The sequence below is a fragment of the Alligator mississippiensis genome, chromosome 8 (assembly GCF_030867095.1).
Source record: "Alligator mississippiensis isolate rAllMis1 chromosome 8, rAllMis1, whole genome shotgun sequence".
Taxonomy (NCBI): Eukaryota; Metazoa; Chordata; order Crocodylia; family Alligatoridae; genus Alligator; species Alligator mississippiensis.
The window spans coordinates 15,805,096-15,822,211 of NC_081831.1; the positions used below are offsets into that span (position 1 = coordinate 15,805,096).

The 17,116-nt window shown below is 47.2% G+C and overlaps 1 protein-coding gene across 5 annotated transcripts in view; it reads right to left on the minus strand.

The window, feature by feature from the left end:
* SEPTIN9 (septin 9) overlaps positions 1 to 17,116 on the minus strand; it is a 237,846-nt gene that overhangs the window by 39,868 nt on the left and 180,862 nt on the right. Inside the window, exon 1 of one of the 5 annotated variants that reach the window (XM_059732177.1) lies at positions 148 to 167. The exons of the other annotated variants lie outside the window; for them this stretch is intronic. The gene's annotated coding sequence lies outside the window, so the exon portion shown is untranslated. Of the gene's footprint in view, positions 1 to 147; positions 168 to 17,116 lie in introns of those variants that run through there. 5 annotated transcript variants of the gene reach the window in all.

Sequence of the window (17,116 nt, forward strand, 5' to 3'; positions counted from 1 at the left end):
CCACAATGATCTTCATCCCTTCCCCCACTTCTTTATATGCAGCAAACTCAACCCCTGCCCCCCACATCCCCCCAGGCAGGCTCCTTTTCCATCCTGCATTCAGCCCTGCACAGCATCCTCAGAAAAGGGAAAAATCCAGCTACTTACCCTGGCTGCTTGTATTGCTGCTGCCTCTCTTCCAGCTTGCAATGGTCTCCTCATTCCAATTGCCCTCATTTCCTCCTCCCCCTAATCAACTAACTCCTTCCAGTTGCCTCATTTTCCTGGTGAGCTCCCTCTTGATTAGCTTCAGTCAGATTGCAAGCACATCTTCTTAAAGGGGCCTCACTGCCCAGCAATCTCCTTTTCCTTTCCTACCCTTCCCTGCTGCTATATGGACAACAGGCGAACCTGGCCCTCCCTTTCCAGGGCGCCCATGAAAGTGCAAAATCTCCTGCACCACTAGCAAGTGCCCTGCAGCAGAAGGAGGCTGCCAGCAATGTTGGAAATAATCTGCAAAGCTACACCACTACACCTTCCATTCCCCACAGCCAGAGGGAATGGAGAGTGCCATTAGTGCCAGGCAGGTTAATCCATTCCTGGGCAGTTTCTCTTGGTCCTATCTGCAACAATTTGCCCCTGATGAGACAAGGCCCAGACATCTAGTATCTACATATCTAAGGATGCCCTGCAAGCCAGTTCTCCAGCCTGCTGGGCCGGTGTCTGCTTCTAAGGAGATATTTGTACTGGGCCCTCATAGGTGCCTTTTCCTCGTTCAGAGACACTGTTAACCTTTGAGGCTCTGGGAGCACAGAAGAAGCTTTGGGGTAGGGGTGCACAACATACAGCCCTTGGCCTGACATCATTTTTAGTAGAACACTTTATTCAATAACAAAACTGTGAAAAGCCACACAGTCCCATCCCCTCACTGATGATTCATTAATCTGTGTATACATCTGCTTGTGTGGTCCAGTCTCCCCTTGCAAAGGTGTTGAGAGCTCATGTCTGACCAGAGTTGATCCTACTGGCAGCAGCCTTCCTCTAGGCAGTGCACCTGGCAGGTGACCCTCGATGAAGGGGAAAGTGTACACGCCTGCTTTAGGGTTTCACTGATGCAACAGGCACAGATTCAGGCCTTGTCTGGACATGGATGGAGCAGCACAGACATGCGTCCGGTAAAGACAGCCAGCACCAGTGCAAGTTACCAGGATGACTTACTCAGGCAAGCTGCCCAGGGCAAGACCTTTTTTTGAACTGGTGCCTTGGCAGAGAGATGCCGCTCTGACGCTCTGAGAACTGGTGCCTTGGCACCCTGCTAGTACACTGGTGTTTAGAATAAAAATACTGACATAGACAGTAGGGCTGTGCAAAGCTTCAGTAGCTGATTCGATTCGGAGGAGATTCGGCCCAATTCGGGGACCGACTCTCCAAATTCGAATAGAATCAGGAGACCAAGTAAAAGCTCTGAATTGATTCAAAGCATCTGAATAAATTCAGGAAAGCTTTGAAAAAGATTCAGCTGATTCAGAGATTCAGCCATAGACTAAACAGGCAGCTGACAGCTGCCTCCACTTAGTAAATCTGTTGGGGTTGAGGGAGGGAGGGATTGGGGCTGGGACAAGCTGCCCACCATGCAGGGACTCTAGGGGACGGGGGCATGGGATGCGGGCTCGGTAGCACTGGGAGCAGGGGCTCTACCAGGCTGCTGCTTGCCCAGCCGGGGCGGAGGAGGGGGAAAGCAGGATGCGGGCACTCCAGGTGGAAGGGGGTAAGTGGCAGCACGGCAGAGCCCCCACTCTCAGCGCTGCCGCACCTGCATCCGGCACCGGCTGGTAAGTGGCAGCAGGGCACAGCCCCCGCTCCCAGCACCGATGCAGGCAAGGCAGTACTGGGAGCAGGGGCTATGCCTTGCTGCCACCCAGAGCAAGCCGCGCCTGCATCTCAACTGCCCCCTCACCCCACACCAGCTGGGCAAGCAGCATCCAGTGAGTGCGGGGCTTTTTTTTTTTTTTTAATTTTCTTAAGTGCTGGGACTAGGTTGTAGCTGGGCAGGGGATGGGGCTGAGCAGGGCAGCCATGGGAGCTTCTCCCACGGCTCCTGCTGTCTGGGGAGAGGCAGGCACAGCCAGGGGAGCCATGGGAGAACCTGCAGCTGCCTGGCTGTGGCTGCCTCTCCCCGGCTGATCCAAATCACTGAATCTCTCCAAATCAGCGCTGAATCTTCTGAAGCTGATTCAGCCAAATCGATTCAGGACAGTGATCCAAATCAAATCCCTGTCCTCCAAATCAGCCAAATCCAAATTGAAGACTTTGCTATTTGCACAGGCCTAATAAACAGGACATATGGGAAGTTCCAACAAGCCTGGCTCCGTGTTCAAAAATGCCCCCAGACATAGTCACATCACTCCTGACACAGCATCAGCTTGGGGAAGGCACCCTACAACCTAAACAAGGGAGTTGAGAGAAGCCCATCTCTACCCCTCCCTGTCAGCAGCAAGACACTGTAACAGCTTTGATACTACAATAAGATACTACAATGTAGATTTTAGAGATACAACATTGTATCTTAGAGATACTACAATAAGATACTACAATGTGGAGAGCTAAAAGAATCTTTTTGACGCCTCCGCCTGAAAGAATACATCCACAACCAACAGGAATCAACTTTCAACACAAATTCATCTGGTGACAACACTGACGAAAAAATGACACCAAAATTTTTCTTTAAAACCTCAGACCGGACACCTAACTGTAGATGAAATTCAAACCTCGATCGCTACATTGACTGCTTCAGAGAAAGAACGAACGATTAAATTATCAGCAACAAACACCACCATAACCTCTCCCTCTCTGAGAGAAGGGCCATAGAATCTCTAAGGTCCAACCACCAAATAGTAATAAAACCAGCAGATAAAGGAGAAGCTATCATTATCCTTAACCCTGAAGACTACATAAAAGAAGCCAACAACCAACCCTCTGCACTACCTACCATAAAAAACTAGATCCTACTCCCCTTTTCTCCTCAAAACTCAGAACCACCAACACATCATTTCCATTGGAGCTATAAGAAAAAATTTAGACCCTGATCCCTCTACTACCCAATCCAGGGACTTTTTACCTGCTCCCTAAAATCCACAAGCAAGGAAACCCCGGCAGACCTATCATTTCAAACAATGGAACCCTAATGGAATACAGATCAGGTTTCATCAAATCCATCTTAAAACAACTCGCCACCCAAAGACTGTGTTTCATCCAAGACACAACAGACTTCCTGCAAAAACTCAAAAACATAGACCACCTTCCCAGCAATACCCTCCTAGCCATCATGGATGTCACTAGCTTATACACCAACATCTCACACCTGGCTCACATATCTACAAGAATGAGATGATAACTCAGAGTATAGACCTCAAGATATCACTGAACTCATATACAGGCAGTCCTCGACTTACGGTGTTTTGACTTACAGTGATTTGCGCTTGCGGCACTCTGCCATTTACTCCCATGTTATTACTTATGGCGCTGGATCATCGCACTTACGGCATGATGGCAGCATACAAGTGTACATATGTCACCCAGTCAGTCTGCTTCCTGATGTGCTCCGGTGTGCAAGTTTCTTGTATTCTTTGGATTCTTAGTGCCTGTTAAGCTTTTTAAAATATTCAGTCCTTAAAAATGGCTTATAAAAGAAAAAGAAGCCCTTCTGAATTCCATGACCCTGATGAAGGTGTTCCTTCCTTTATGTGATGAGTTACTACATTGCCCTGTTTAATCAATTTAAATACAGTACACTTTAGAAAACTTTGTACTGTACAGTGTATATCAGTTATAGTTGATTAAATAGTTCATTTAAATATGGTGTTTATGGTCATTTCTATAAAAAGTTGGGCATCAAGTCCTTGGTCAGGAATGTAAGTCCCTATTATAACACTGTTTCTATGGGAAAATCAGATTCAACTTGCATCATTTTGACTTACAGTGCCTTTTCCAGGAACATAACCCGCCGTAAGTGAGAGGACTGCCTGTACTTCATCCTCACACACAACAATTTCAGTTTCAACACACAACAATTCCTCCAGACCATGGGCACATCTATGAGCACCAAAATGGCCCCACAATATGCCAACCTTTTTATGGCCCACCTAGAAGAAGAATTCCTCAAGAACTGCAATATCAAACCTTTACTATACATAAGATATGTAGATGACATCATCATTTGGACCAAAACCCTGCACTCTCCAATTGATTTCCATCAAAAATTCAACAATCATCACACCTCCATCAGACTATCACTTGAATACTTTAACACTAGCAATTCCTTTTTGGACACCACGATCAATATCCAAGATGGTAAAATTCAAGCCACCATATATAAGAAACTCACAGATCAACGTACATATCCACACAGAACCAGCAGTACCCTAAACACACCAAGAAAGCTGTAATGTACAGCCAAGCTCTCCGCTACTACTGAATATGCAGCGAGGAGAATATCTGTGATCACCACCTCACAAATCTCAAAAGGGCCTGCAGCCAACAAGGACACTCCTCCAGAGAGACAGACTGCACTTTTGAAAGATCCACTCAGTTACCACGTGAAGATTTCCCGCACAAAAAGAAAATCTCCCACAAATCACGCACCATTTGTTATGACATATCACCCTTCCCTGGAACCTACACAGAAAATCCTCAGACAATTGCAATCCATACTAGAAGAAGACCAATTCTCAAAGAGATCTTCCCAGAACCACCCATCATAGCCTTTAAACAAGCACCAAACCTCACTAACCTCATCACCAGAAGGAAACTCCCTATGACCCAAACTACACCAAATGGATCCAGACCATGCCAGAACAAGAAATGCAAAACCTGCCAACACATCTCCATCACCCCCACAATAACTACCCCCTACAACAGAACCATCACCATCCCTGGATCTCACAGCTGCACCTGCAGAAATGTTGTACATCTCATCCAGTGCACCAAATGCCCTGATGGAAAATATGTAGGAGAAACCAAACAACAACTGCACACCAGAATGAACACACACTGAAAATCCATCAAAGACAAGACTACCCAACTACCTCTCACAGGACAATCACTCCCTCTCTGATCTCTCAGTTCTAATCCTCAAAGGGAACTTATAAAACACCTTTCATAGACAAGCCTAAGAACTTCACTTCATAAATCTACTAGATACAACAAATCATGGCCTCAATATAGACATTGGATTTATGACACATTATAACCTGCCGGACATCTGATTCACCAGGTACCTGCCAGACCTGACCTCCTACATTCTTTTTTTCCCCCACCTTTTCTCCCCTCCCCTTTCCTACTTTTCTGCCCCTTGTCTGCTTAATTTTCAATTATTTCCATTCTCACAGACAGCCTCTTTTTTTACCTTGTATTGCTACCACTGGAGTGTCTCCCTTTGGGCGTTCCCCGCCCTTCCCTGCTTAACCTGTTGTCCTTGTAAACTGGAAGAAATTCAATTCTCGCTGACATCCTGCCACACTTTTAGCTTCTCTCATTCCTTGGAGTTTCAGAACAGCAGAGACTCCTTGTGCCTGAAGAAGGGTAATTGTGCCTGAAAGCTTGCCTAGAACTTTTTTCCAACTACTCAGTTGGTCTAATAAAAGATATCACATCTACTCAAAAAATCTTGCCTGCTCGTTTCCTTAGGGCTTAGGCAGAGAAGGTTCTTTGGGTAGATGTGATATCTTTTATTAGGCCAACTAAATAGTTTGAAAAATTGTTCTTTGCAAGCTTCCAAGCACAAACGCCCTTCTTCAGGCATAGGAAAAATACCTGAATAGGACAGGCTGATAACAGCACAGCAGGCTTGCAAACCTCCAAACCAGCTCCTCAGGTGCTACCTAACACTGCCTCCCGCCTCAAATATTTGCATTAGGCAGCCCTTGCCAGTCCTGCTTCCCTTCAGCAGGCCAGTACAAACAGAAGGGCTGGTTTCCTGTGTGATTATTACAATGCAAGAGTGCCAGGTTGGCAGCCTGGCGCCACTATTATCATTGTACTGGAGTGCTGGGGCAGCACAAGCTGATGCTGGCTTCTAGCGGGTGGGGGTATGGGATGAATGCAACTGGCCACTCACAGCACTTTCCAGGAGTGCTCACTGAAAGTCAAAAACAATGACTACCTGCATGCTATCTCCGCAGTAATTTCACTGAATTCCAGACTTGCTGTAGCTGCAGACAGTAATGATTCAATCAGCAGGCTAATTAAGGGATCCCCTTCCTTTAGTCTTTATCTTCCCCCTTCTAAAGTGAGGACCACTCCTTTGTTCTACAAGCCTGTTGTCTAAATTCTTTAGTATCTCAGGGACTGTTTTGAAAGATACCCATGGATGCCAGGAAATCCATTGCTGAAATGGGACCAGGGGATACCAAAGGGGCAAAGATAGGTCTAACTTTGGACCCTGACCATCTGTACCAAAGGGAGCCCCTTTCATTGGCATGTCCTTGGCATAGGCTGCAAAGAGTCATGTACTATGCACCAGTCATCTGGACAGCCTCCACAGAATTGACCACAGCTAAAGAATGATTCTGATGGACGAGAAGTCCCCACTGCTTGGAGACAAGGTGGGAGGAGCAAGGAGAACAGAGAGAGTCATAGAAAAGGAGAATTGGATAGGATCTCAGGAGGTCATCTAGTCCAACCCCCTGCTTAAAGCAGGACCATCCCCAACTATATCATTCCAGCCAAAGCTCTGTCTATCAGAGTCTTAAAAACCACCTAGGATGGAGATTCCACCACCTCTCGGAGTAGCCTGTTCCAGTGCTTTACTACTCTCCTAGTGAGAAAGTTTTTCCTCATATCTAACCTAAAGTTCTTTTGTGGGGATAGAGGTCACCTTCAGTAGGTTCCCTCCATCACCAAACCCTCAGAGAGGTTTGATCAATAGGCCAAGGGAGCTGCTGCCCTGCTGTCCTCCCACTAAGGGTGCTTGTAGATGTAAAAAACCAAAACAAAACCGCGTTTTACTTTAAACTCACCATATTCCCGCACTAAGCCCAGCACATTCCCAGAAGAGGCAGTACATTACTTCCAGCTTGCCGGACGGCTGCGAACATCCGGTGCTTTAACAGGGCTTTTTTGGGGCTTTTATCGAGTAGCTGACTGAATCAGCTTTAGCTAAAAGCACCCAAAAGCTCTGCTGAGGCACCTGATCTTTACAGATGCTGCAGAGATGGATTGGAGTAATTCACTACTTCTTCCAGCAAAGTGTTTTTGGTTGTTTTTTTTTTAAACGCCTGCAAGCAGCCTACAAGACTCTGGAGCCAGCTGTGCGTGACCCTAACTCCTCTGCAGCAAAGACCAGCCAAAGGTCTCTGCAACTCAAACACCTATTCTGTTAGTCTCTGTTGCGCTCAGCAGGCTCTGCAACATACTCACTCACACACAAGAACTGTTTTCCTGCTCTCTTTAGATCTGACCTGAAATGCCAAACTCTTGGTCCTGTGTTAAACTCCTCCCAAGTTACACTTTAACAAAACTTGGCTGGATGACTGCCTTCCCTTCCTCAGGCTGCCAGCAGCTCCAGAAATACTAATGGCCTTTGAGGTTGGCAAGGATCTCTTTCCAAATGGGCTGCTAACTGGGCTGGATGGGATTGATTCTGGTCCTGTGGTTTAACAAGTGCCATGAATAACAATTTCTGAGAAGCTTCTACCACTGCCTTGAAACCAAGGCAGGAAATCCAGTCTCAATCTGCTTACAATGCAGCTGCGTGTAGCTTTCTGATGGATTATGCCGCTTTTTATGACTTAATAAAGCCTTAGCCCCTATCAATGGGCATTAGTGTTCTAATCTTTCTAATCTCTGTGAAAATCCTATGCCAGATGCCAAACATGGTCTTGCCCAAGCAGCAGCTGGAACCATCATGTTTTAATGTAACACTTTCCAGTTTTGCTGTTAGCTTCATCTGCAGAGCCACATCCTACCAGGCAGAAGACTGACCTGCACTGTGGCAAGAACTTGCTGTTTTAGGGCTCAGGCTCGCTTAGCCTGAAGTCAGTGGGAGTTTGTCCAGTGTCTCCAATAGGAGCCTTCAGTACAAAGCTCTCAGCAGAAAACGCCTGGCACTGGAGAGCCATCATACTCTACCAGTTATCATCTGCGAGCAGAGGCAGTTAGTCATGTTAGTCCAAAGTCAGGCAGAAGCCAGGATAGACTTGCACCTTACAAACTAACTAAATCAGAGATGTGTAGAATAAGCTTTTGTGAGCCTGAGTTCACTTCATTAGAACATCTGATGATCAGGCTCATAAAAGCTGGTCCAGTTGTTATCCCACCGTATGTGAAATGATGTGGTTTCCTTCTCTGCTAAGAACAGAAAATAGATGAGGTGTCTCCAATATCTGCTGACTTGGCAACTGGTGACCACCCTGTATGGTAACATGATTAAAGCGATTACACACGCAAGTATGTCTACAACCATGATGCAGATGTTTGTAGAATGACCCTTGCCATGGGTCATTGGCAAGATTAAGTCAAGCAACCTCACCACCCTAAAGCAGGTTTTTCTCCAGCTTGAGCTACAGCAGAGATACCATTAACAACTTGCAATGGTATAGGCTTAGCCCACATAGGTGAGCTATTAGAAGGGGACATAAGGCACTTAGCTGGCATGTTGCACTTCACACTAAAATCTATTCCCCTGTTGTTTTCCTCCTGTTCCATGCAGACATTGGTTTGTAAAATGCAGAAAATGTTTCTTCCTTCAGCTACTAAGGTTCCTGATGAGGAAAGGTAAGCACTGCATCAGAGCTAGGAATTCACGCATTGGGAGAATGATTTCTCAGCCAACGCTTACATGCTCTTTTGCTTTGAAGTTCTGTTTCATCTGCCCAATCAATATACAGATTGGGCAGATCTGGAAAAAAAAAAAAGACTGAAGGTTGAAGAGAAAGGGAAACTAAGACAACAGAAAGACGTCACTTGACTCTAATAAATATAAGCACTAGACATTTATGACAGCATCTTTCACCAGGAAGGATCCCCATGTGCTTGTAAATTGTTTGCATAGATGAATCACTAGTACAGCAGTGCAGCTACTTCTGGGATTTGTACTACAGTAACACCTGCAGGCTTTAACAGGACAGGGCCCTGTTCTACTAAATTCTGTACATGCACTTGTACACACAAATCCTGACTTGCAGAGGCAAGAACAAGCAGATAAGAGCTTACAGGTGGGGTAAGGAAGGTGTCCCATCCTCCTTTTTTGCTGTGGAGCAATGGAGAGATTACATGATTTGCCTAAGCTCAAACAGAAAGTCTACAGCAAAGCCAGGGCCCAAACCAGACAGCTTGCACTTCCACAAGGGCCTTACCACAAGTTCCTGTTTCCTGTCAGGGCCAGGACTCATTGTGGTCAAACATTCTTGCTGTTAAGAAAAGCATCAGGATTGTTTCCACAAGGAGTCAACTGCATAACATTACATCTTATTCCAGATAATAAGGTAGACTCTTGGCTGCCTGGAATCATAGATAGCCCTCAACATGTATGCTTGTAAACTCTCACCCATTCTCCATCCACATTAATGGTGGTCCCCTCTGCACCGGGGACAAGGAGGTAGAGCGACAGGCCTGGCAGCAGCACAGCAACACCGGGCTCCCTGGAATTCTGCTGCAGGTCAGGAAGACTCAGCAGGTGTCTACACATTCATTAATGTGCTTTAGGTAATGTATATTAAATTTAGTACCTCCATGGTGAGGTACCAGAAAAAGACGCATTAGCCTATTTTAATGCACATTAGCTAAAGAGCACAGTTTGTTTGCGATGCTTTAATGCGCATTAAAGACTGTGCCCAATGACACCTATTGTAAGGACTCACTAAAGACACTATCACTTTCTGCAGGGAAACAAAGGGAAAGGGCTACATCATCAGGATCTATTGCTCTCGATCTCGATGGGATCTGTATCTGCAAGTCAGAACCTCTAAATTAAGCACTGGAATACCTAATTAAAGGACATGATGAAGTCTCCATCCCTGGCAATTTTAAAATCAAGACAGGATGCGTCTTCTGAAAGATCTGCTCCAGTTCAAACAGGGGTCAAGGCTGAAAAATGGGAAGTTCTAAGGTTTGTGTTATGCAGGAGGTCAGGCTAAGTGATCACAGCAGTCCCTCTTGCCCATATATAATCTCTGGATCTACTGCAACAAGCCTGCAGAGCAACACTGCTATGACAAGATCTCTCCAATTGTGTTATTCTCACAATAGGAAAACAAGGGGCACCTACACACAAGTGCGGAGGCTGCTCTGGTGCACTGGAATTCCAGCATGTGGCAATTACTGCGCTCAAGCAGCCTCCTGCGTCTCATGTATCAGCGTCCCCACACTTAAAAATGTTGGCAGTGGTGCTTGAACTAACGCTTGTTTGATAAGCTTAAGTTCAAGCAGCCTCACCGCCATTTTTAAGCGTGGGGATGCCGATACATGTGACGGGGCGGCACTTCAATTAGAGCAGCTCTTGGAGACACTCTAATTAAAGCACCACCCCCGGAGCACGTGGAAAAGTGCCCAAGGATACGTGCCTTGCTGAGTAATGGACAGAAGCCTATAGATGAAGAGAACAATTTAAGTAGTACATGTTTTCATTAGGGAAGCAATCATTAGTAAGAACTGGGTGTCAGTCATTCATATCTGTTACTTTCTGCTGGTGGTAGATCCCCAACTCCATCCTGAACATGATGCAGTTTTTTCCTTCAAGTCATCAGTTTTGGCACTGGCTGAACAGCCTATTGAAGAGTATACGCCTTGTTTAGCATAAGCCTGAACCTGTGCTTCTGAAAAGGGCTGCAAAAAGGAACTGATATGTAGTGGCTTAAAGCCACTGAAGGGGAGCCTATCCCTTGAGGATTCAAAGTAAATCAAACCAGTTCTGCCTTAGTCCCCAGAAATGACAGCAATGCAGATACTGTGCAACTATCTGGCCAAGGGTCAACCCTGCCTGAGAACAATGTTAACAACAAAACACAAATGGTGAAATCCTGCTCTGGAACATAGGGAAAAAATGCAGCCTCGGCAGCAGGCAGAAAGTCACCAGTCATTTTAAAGGCAGCAGCATCCAGCTAAGGCATCAGCACAGGAATCAGAAGATGACACTTGGGTTTTAGTCCCAACTCAGCTACTGACTGGCTTTGTAACCTCGGGCCATGCCTTCTGTTTCTTGGGACTTGTGTTTCCTATCTTCACCTTTGTTCGTCTCTTCTTTAAATTGTAAGTTCTGCAAAGCAGGGACCAACATTTTTCTCTCTATATATTTATGGTGCTTGGCATACTTATTCTCAATCAACTCCTCTAGGTACCACCATAACGGTATTAGAGAATAACAGAATCATAAAAAGTAGGGCCAGAAGGGACCCTGTTGAAGACTGAGACACTGATGTCTACTCATTGCGCACACGATCCAATGTTCTGGATCCAGCTTACAGTCCACATGGTCTCATGCAAGTCAAGGCTTTCTCACTCCCAGTTTCCCCACTTGACTCCCCACGCTTTGATGTTATCAATGGGCAGGTCCTTGTGGGGAGAGAATCTTGTTGACAGGGGGTACATCTACACTTGCAATGTGAAACAGTAAACTCTGCAGCAGTTTGAGCTGGAGTAAACTACTGGTCACAGTGTCTACATGTGCAGCAATTTGAGTCAAGACAAAACAGGCAGGAGTCCGGCCCATGGCTGGCTGGGATGACCAGACACAATTTATGCCCGCGGTCAGTGTCTACATGTGCATTTAATCTCAGTTATTTTACTCGGCTGTAAAACAGTACTGTCCCCAACAGTACTGTTTTACTGAGGCATAAATTAATTTACTGAGGCCTAACAGCATCACACGTGTAGACGGCAATGCTTTACTCCACAGCAAATTAGCTTACTCTGCAGTAAAGCACACATGTAGACATAGCCAGGGTGTAGCAGCCCTCAGGGTCATCTGGGGTGAAGTCTCCTACGACTGGTCCTTTAGGGCTTGTTACCCATCCTTGATGGACTCATTACCATCCCCTTGTATTCCCTCTGTCTCTAATGGGTCCTTTTCCTCACCACCCTTTTCTTTAACTTCCTTTTAGTCACAATTACAACATTAGAGAAAGAATATACTTTCATGGTTTCATAGCATGGTCAAATTCAGCAAATAGTTGGACTCAAAAGAAGTGGGAAGCATTTAGGAAAAGTGAAAATGTTTCATATTGACATTTTGGAAATTAAATAGTTCCATTTTTTGTTTCAAAACCAAATGTAGCTGGAGTAGGACATTAAAGTACTAGCCCTGCCCCAAACAAACTGTTTCATATAAGCCAAATATGATGGGGAGAGTCACAAACGGAAAAAAAAATCAAGTATTTGCACAGCTTATAGTAGCCAGATGGACCTTCCTGCAGATCAAGCGTGTTGGGAAGATGCTGGTTATCAAATGGAAATTAAAATCTTTCTGTGTCAAAACAGCAGTGTTTGCCAGCATCACAATTTTTCTCCCCTCTAACACAGGGGCACACAGGCTATTGTCTAACCTCTGGGAGAGTGCACCGTTGACTGTAGCATGTGCTGTTGGGGGAAAATTAGTGAGGGAAATATAATCCAACAGTTAAGACCCTGGCTTAGGACTTGGGATTCTGGACTCAAATCTTTGCTCTGATACAGGCTTCTGTTTTACCTTAGGCAAGTCACTTTGCCTCAGATCTCGGTCTGTGTCAGTGGTGATAACAGACAAATGATGTGTGCATTAAAGCCAGGGATGGGCAAAATGCGGCCTGTGGGCCAGATGCAGCCTGCCAAGCCATTCTATCTGGCCCACGGGGCCCCTAAAAAATTTAGAAAATTAATATTTATCAGCCCCTGGCTGCCTGTCATGCGGCCCTCGATGGCTTGCCAAAACTCAGTAAGCGGCCCTCCACCCAAAATAATTGCCCACCCCTGATTAAAGCACTAAAGGGTGAAATAAATGGGGCCGCACAGCAACTGAAGTAACATGGGGAACTCTCCGAATCAGACATCTTGGAGGGAAGTGGCTCTTCTCCACTGGCCACCGATGAGCAGAGAAAGGAAGTTCCCACCTCCTACTGCAGTGCGGTGCATGCGGGCAGAGCATGGGTGGAGAAAAGGCATCTGCTCCTTCCCAGACGCGCACGATTCAATGCACACGCCGTCAAGCAAGACTCAGTAACTCTGGGTCGCTCTAATTTTGGCTCTCTCACAAACTCATCAAAGCCAGGGGCTGTCTGTGGTCGGACTCCCTCTTATGACTAGACACCAACAAATCGGAAAGCCGGCTCTGTACATTCCCCCTTGTGCTGCTTTGCTCTCTCAGGTGAAACTGCAGTGTCTTTAAGAAAAGACATGGGGTTAGTGAGGGCAGCTTAGCTCTACAGCTCCTAAGAAAAATAACACATTCCTGTGCAGTGAGCTAGGCCAGCCTGGCTGACCCCCTACCAAAGAGGGGGAGAAACGGCTCCTTCTGCCTGGCCCCCGTCCACTCGCAGGACGGAAGGAAGGAAGGAACTATTTTGTATTTTGCCAGCAGTCAATATGCAAAGCTGGCCTGTCCTTGAGATGAGTCAGCCCTTCTGTCAAGAGGGTGGACTCGCTTCCTTTCCCCCCTGGCAATGCTGCTGCAGCAGTGTCCAGCGAGTTTCTTTCACAGGAGGGAGACCTGAAGTGCCAACTCATTTGATTATGGAAGGCAAGCGATCCCTCACTGCACAACCAATCACTTCCCAGAGGGCAATGGCGTTGCTAAGTCTTGTGCTGGGGGGCAAGCTCACACTGAAGGGGCAGACAAGAAAGATTCACCCATCGACCTCTCCTCCCAGAGCACAAGAGCTCAGATGCATCACGTGCCAACCTCAAGTGGAGGGGACACTTGGCACCAACCACGAGATGACCAAAGCCATAGGATATGGTACCCCAGAGGTTGCTTTCCCTGCACATGCAGACACTGTTACACAACACACAAGTGTTTCCAGTGTCAGAGCATCCTACAAGCAACGATGCTGCGAGCTTCCAGAGGTGAGCAGCCCTACTCCCTGGAGCACAATGGGAGAGCAGTCCCCTTCTGCTGACGAGAAGGATAGATAGATTCACAGTCCACTTTCCTAGGAGCTGCCTCTATCTTCCAGGTTGGTGGGGAGGTATCAACTCCCTTCCTGCAAGGAAGCCTTCAGTGTTGCCTTGTGCCCCACCTCCCAGGGGCCCTGGTGCAGGGAGCCAATTCCTCATCCCACAACAGTAGGCCACTGGCCATCTCTACCCAATTGAAGCCAATAGCCAATTAACCAACTAGCAAGACTGACAGGCCTCCGGAATCAAGATCAGTCACCCCTGTTCTCCCAGATGTGATGCCTTCTTCACACATTCCCTTCTGCTACAGAAAAGCCTGCATATCTAGATCCGAATTCATCCTTCCACTAGCCCCTCCAACAGAAGGCTATTATCCTGCAAGTCTGGCTGCTTGGCTTGTTCCCCCAGCACAATTGTGCTATACAGCTCCACCAAGCTGAGCACAGTGAAAGGTCGGTGGTAGCATAAGCTGAGTCAGGACCAGAAGCATAAAGAGTCTTCTCCCCTGGGTCTTCTCCCCTCGGCACAGCAATGGCGGAGCAGTTCACAGTGACAATTTCAGAGTGGCTTGGCACTGCTTCGCTACTACCAGTTTTCTTTTCTCTAACCACTAACAGCTCAATCCTCAGATGACTAAAAAAAGCAACAGGCCATTTGCATGAAGACACACAGGAAACACGGAACAATTCACAGTCCATGCTGCAACGAGCAGAGGAAGGGGGAAAAGGCACATTTTTAAAATACCACTTTTGTGTGTGAAGCAATAAATGCAGTGGAGTGTATGGAAACAGGGCCCACCTCTGAGGCCCAAGTCGGCTTGCCAAACTGCCTTCAACTCTGCTTCACCCCGGCATGGCCACCCAGTGCGGCTGGCTCCGCTATAGGTTACCCAGTGCTCAGACCAGCTTGAATCTGAACGACACTAGTATTGAGGCCTCCACCAATTCCTTATGAGATCGTTCAGAATCAAACCAACCTCCTTGCTAGCTAGGACGGTCCCCCCAGGGTTCAGGCTGGACATTTGCTGGATGACTTTTGCCCATAATTTCTAGTTTCTGATTTCTACAACCTTCAGAACAAACTGAACTCCTATCTTCTCAGAGTGGCACCCACCAGACACTTTTACCACAACCACCACATTTCTTTGACAGTTTTTCTGTGTCTATGTGCAGTGTTTGCACTGTCTTAGCTGTACAACCCTTAGTATAGCACAAAGCCCAGAACAGCATAAAGACCAGTAGAGCTGAGTCCATTCTAGAGGACTGCTCTGATTTAACTGAATTGGTTTTTCTATCAATTTAGTTAAGCTGGTAGACCAGCCCATATTCAGTGTTTGACCAGGTTCCCTGCATTTAGGACAAAATCTCCTTCCCACTGACGTCAGTAGAACATTTATGTTCACCTTTACTGGATGCAGAATCAGGCCCTTGCTTCTTTCAATGGTCCCACAGCAGTCAGTTTTGTTAGCACTTTAACTGTTAGCATTACTCAATTCCACAGTCGCTTCAACCGGCTTTTATCTACTGGGAGGAGAACCAGCATTTTGGACAGAAATGGGAACCTACCCAGTGGAACAAATGAAATAGAAGCTGCATAATCCGGAGCACAGCTGTCTGACTGGCAGCCCATGAAGGGTGAAGGTGCGGCCCCCCAGGCCCCTGTCTGGCCACCACTCGCCCCATAGCTCCGCTCACCTCATATAACTCCAGCTGCAGTTTCATAGTTGGTAGGGTCGGAAGGGACCCGAGTAGATCATCAAGTCCGATCCCCTGCCATGGCAGGAAAAAGTACTGGGGTCAAATGACTCTAGTGAGGTGTTTGTCTAACCTCCTCTTAAAGAGGAGGTTTCCTGGCTCTTCCTCCCTCCTCCAGCTTTTGCTGCCTCCCCTGCCCCAGGGGGTGGGGCTGTCCAGCATGGCACATCCAGGGAGCCAAGGGTGAGCTTGCACAGACATCTGCACAGCAAGTGGCCCAGGGAGCCCACAGTACATCCTGATGCAGGCTATGTGCATCCCCTGCTAGTGTGGCCTGTGAGGCCTTTGGCTCCCGGCTGCTTAGAAGTTGGACAGCCATGACGTAGGGGCTAGTGCGCCAATCTGGGAATGAGATGATCTGGGTTCTTCGACACTGGCCTGCACTGGGACCTTGGGTAAGCCACTAAATCTCTTTGTTCTCTCCCAACCTGTTGGACTTCTCTTAGTTTGGAAGTCCTCAGGGCAAAGACAGCCTCAGACGTGCGGACAGTGCCAAGCACAACATGGCCCAGGTCCCAGCAAAGGCCTGCTAACTCTCCTGTGATACAATGCACAAGTAATAGTACACCGAACTCCTTGCGGTGTTCAAGGGTTTCGTTGTTCTTTGCACAAGTCGCAGCAGGTCCAGCGAGTGCTCCAGCACCAGTAAACAAAGGGAGGACTGTTCCAGGGGCTTTCACCAGAACAGGCAAGTGAATGAGATCGGTTCCATCTCAGGAAAAATACTCCCAGCTGAGGTCTAGCAGTGCGTGCACACACAGTGGGTCACCTCCTGCTCGGAGGCGAGAGCTGCTGTTAATGCTGAGCAACGCAGCTCTTCTGCCACGTTAGAATAGACAGCTGCAGCAGGGCTGATCCTGCCCAAGATCCTCCTCTGCATCAGGAAGTCGTGAGGTTTGCACCGGGTGCTCAAGCAGGTGTTCATGTAGCTCAAGTGCCCGTTCCATTAGCACCCAGCTGGGAAACTGGGTCACCAGGCACAATTGAGAACTGGACCAAATTTGGCCCTTACCCCTGTTAGGAATCCCATGTAGCACTGACTTGCCTGAGGAAGGGCAATGCAGGCCAGACCAGTCAGACATCTATATTCCTGACTACCCACATGCACACAGACATATGCTGTGCGGAAGGGGGGGGCAGGGGGCTGGTGTTCCTGGGAACTCCTACTGGGGTGAGATTTTTCTGGTCTTCAGTGCTACAAAACCAAAAGCAACTAGGAAAACCTGACCCTGATGAGAAGGGAAATTCACAGTTCTGTCTCTATTGCAGCCAATTAGATGCTGCTCCTTCTTCCAGAACTT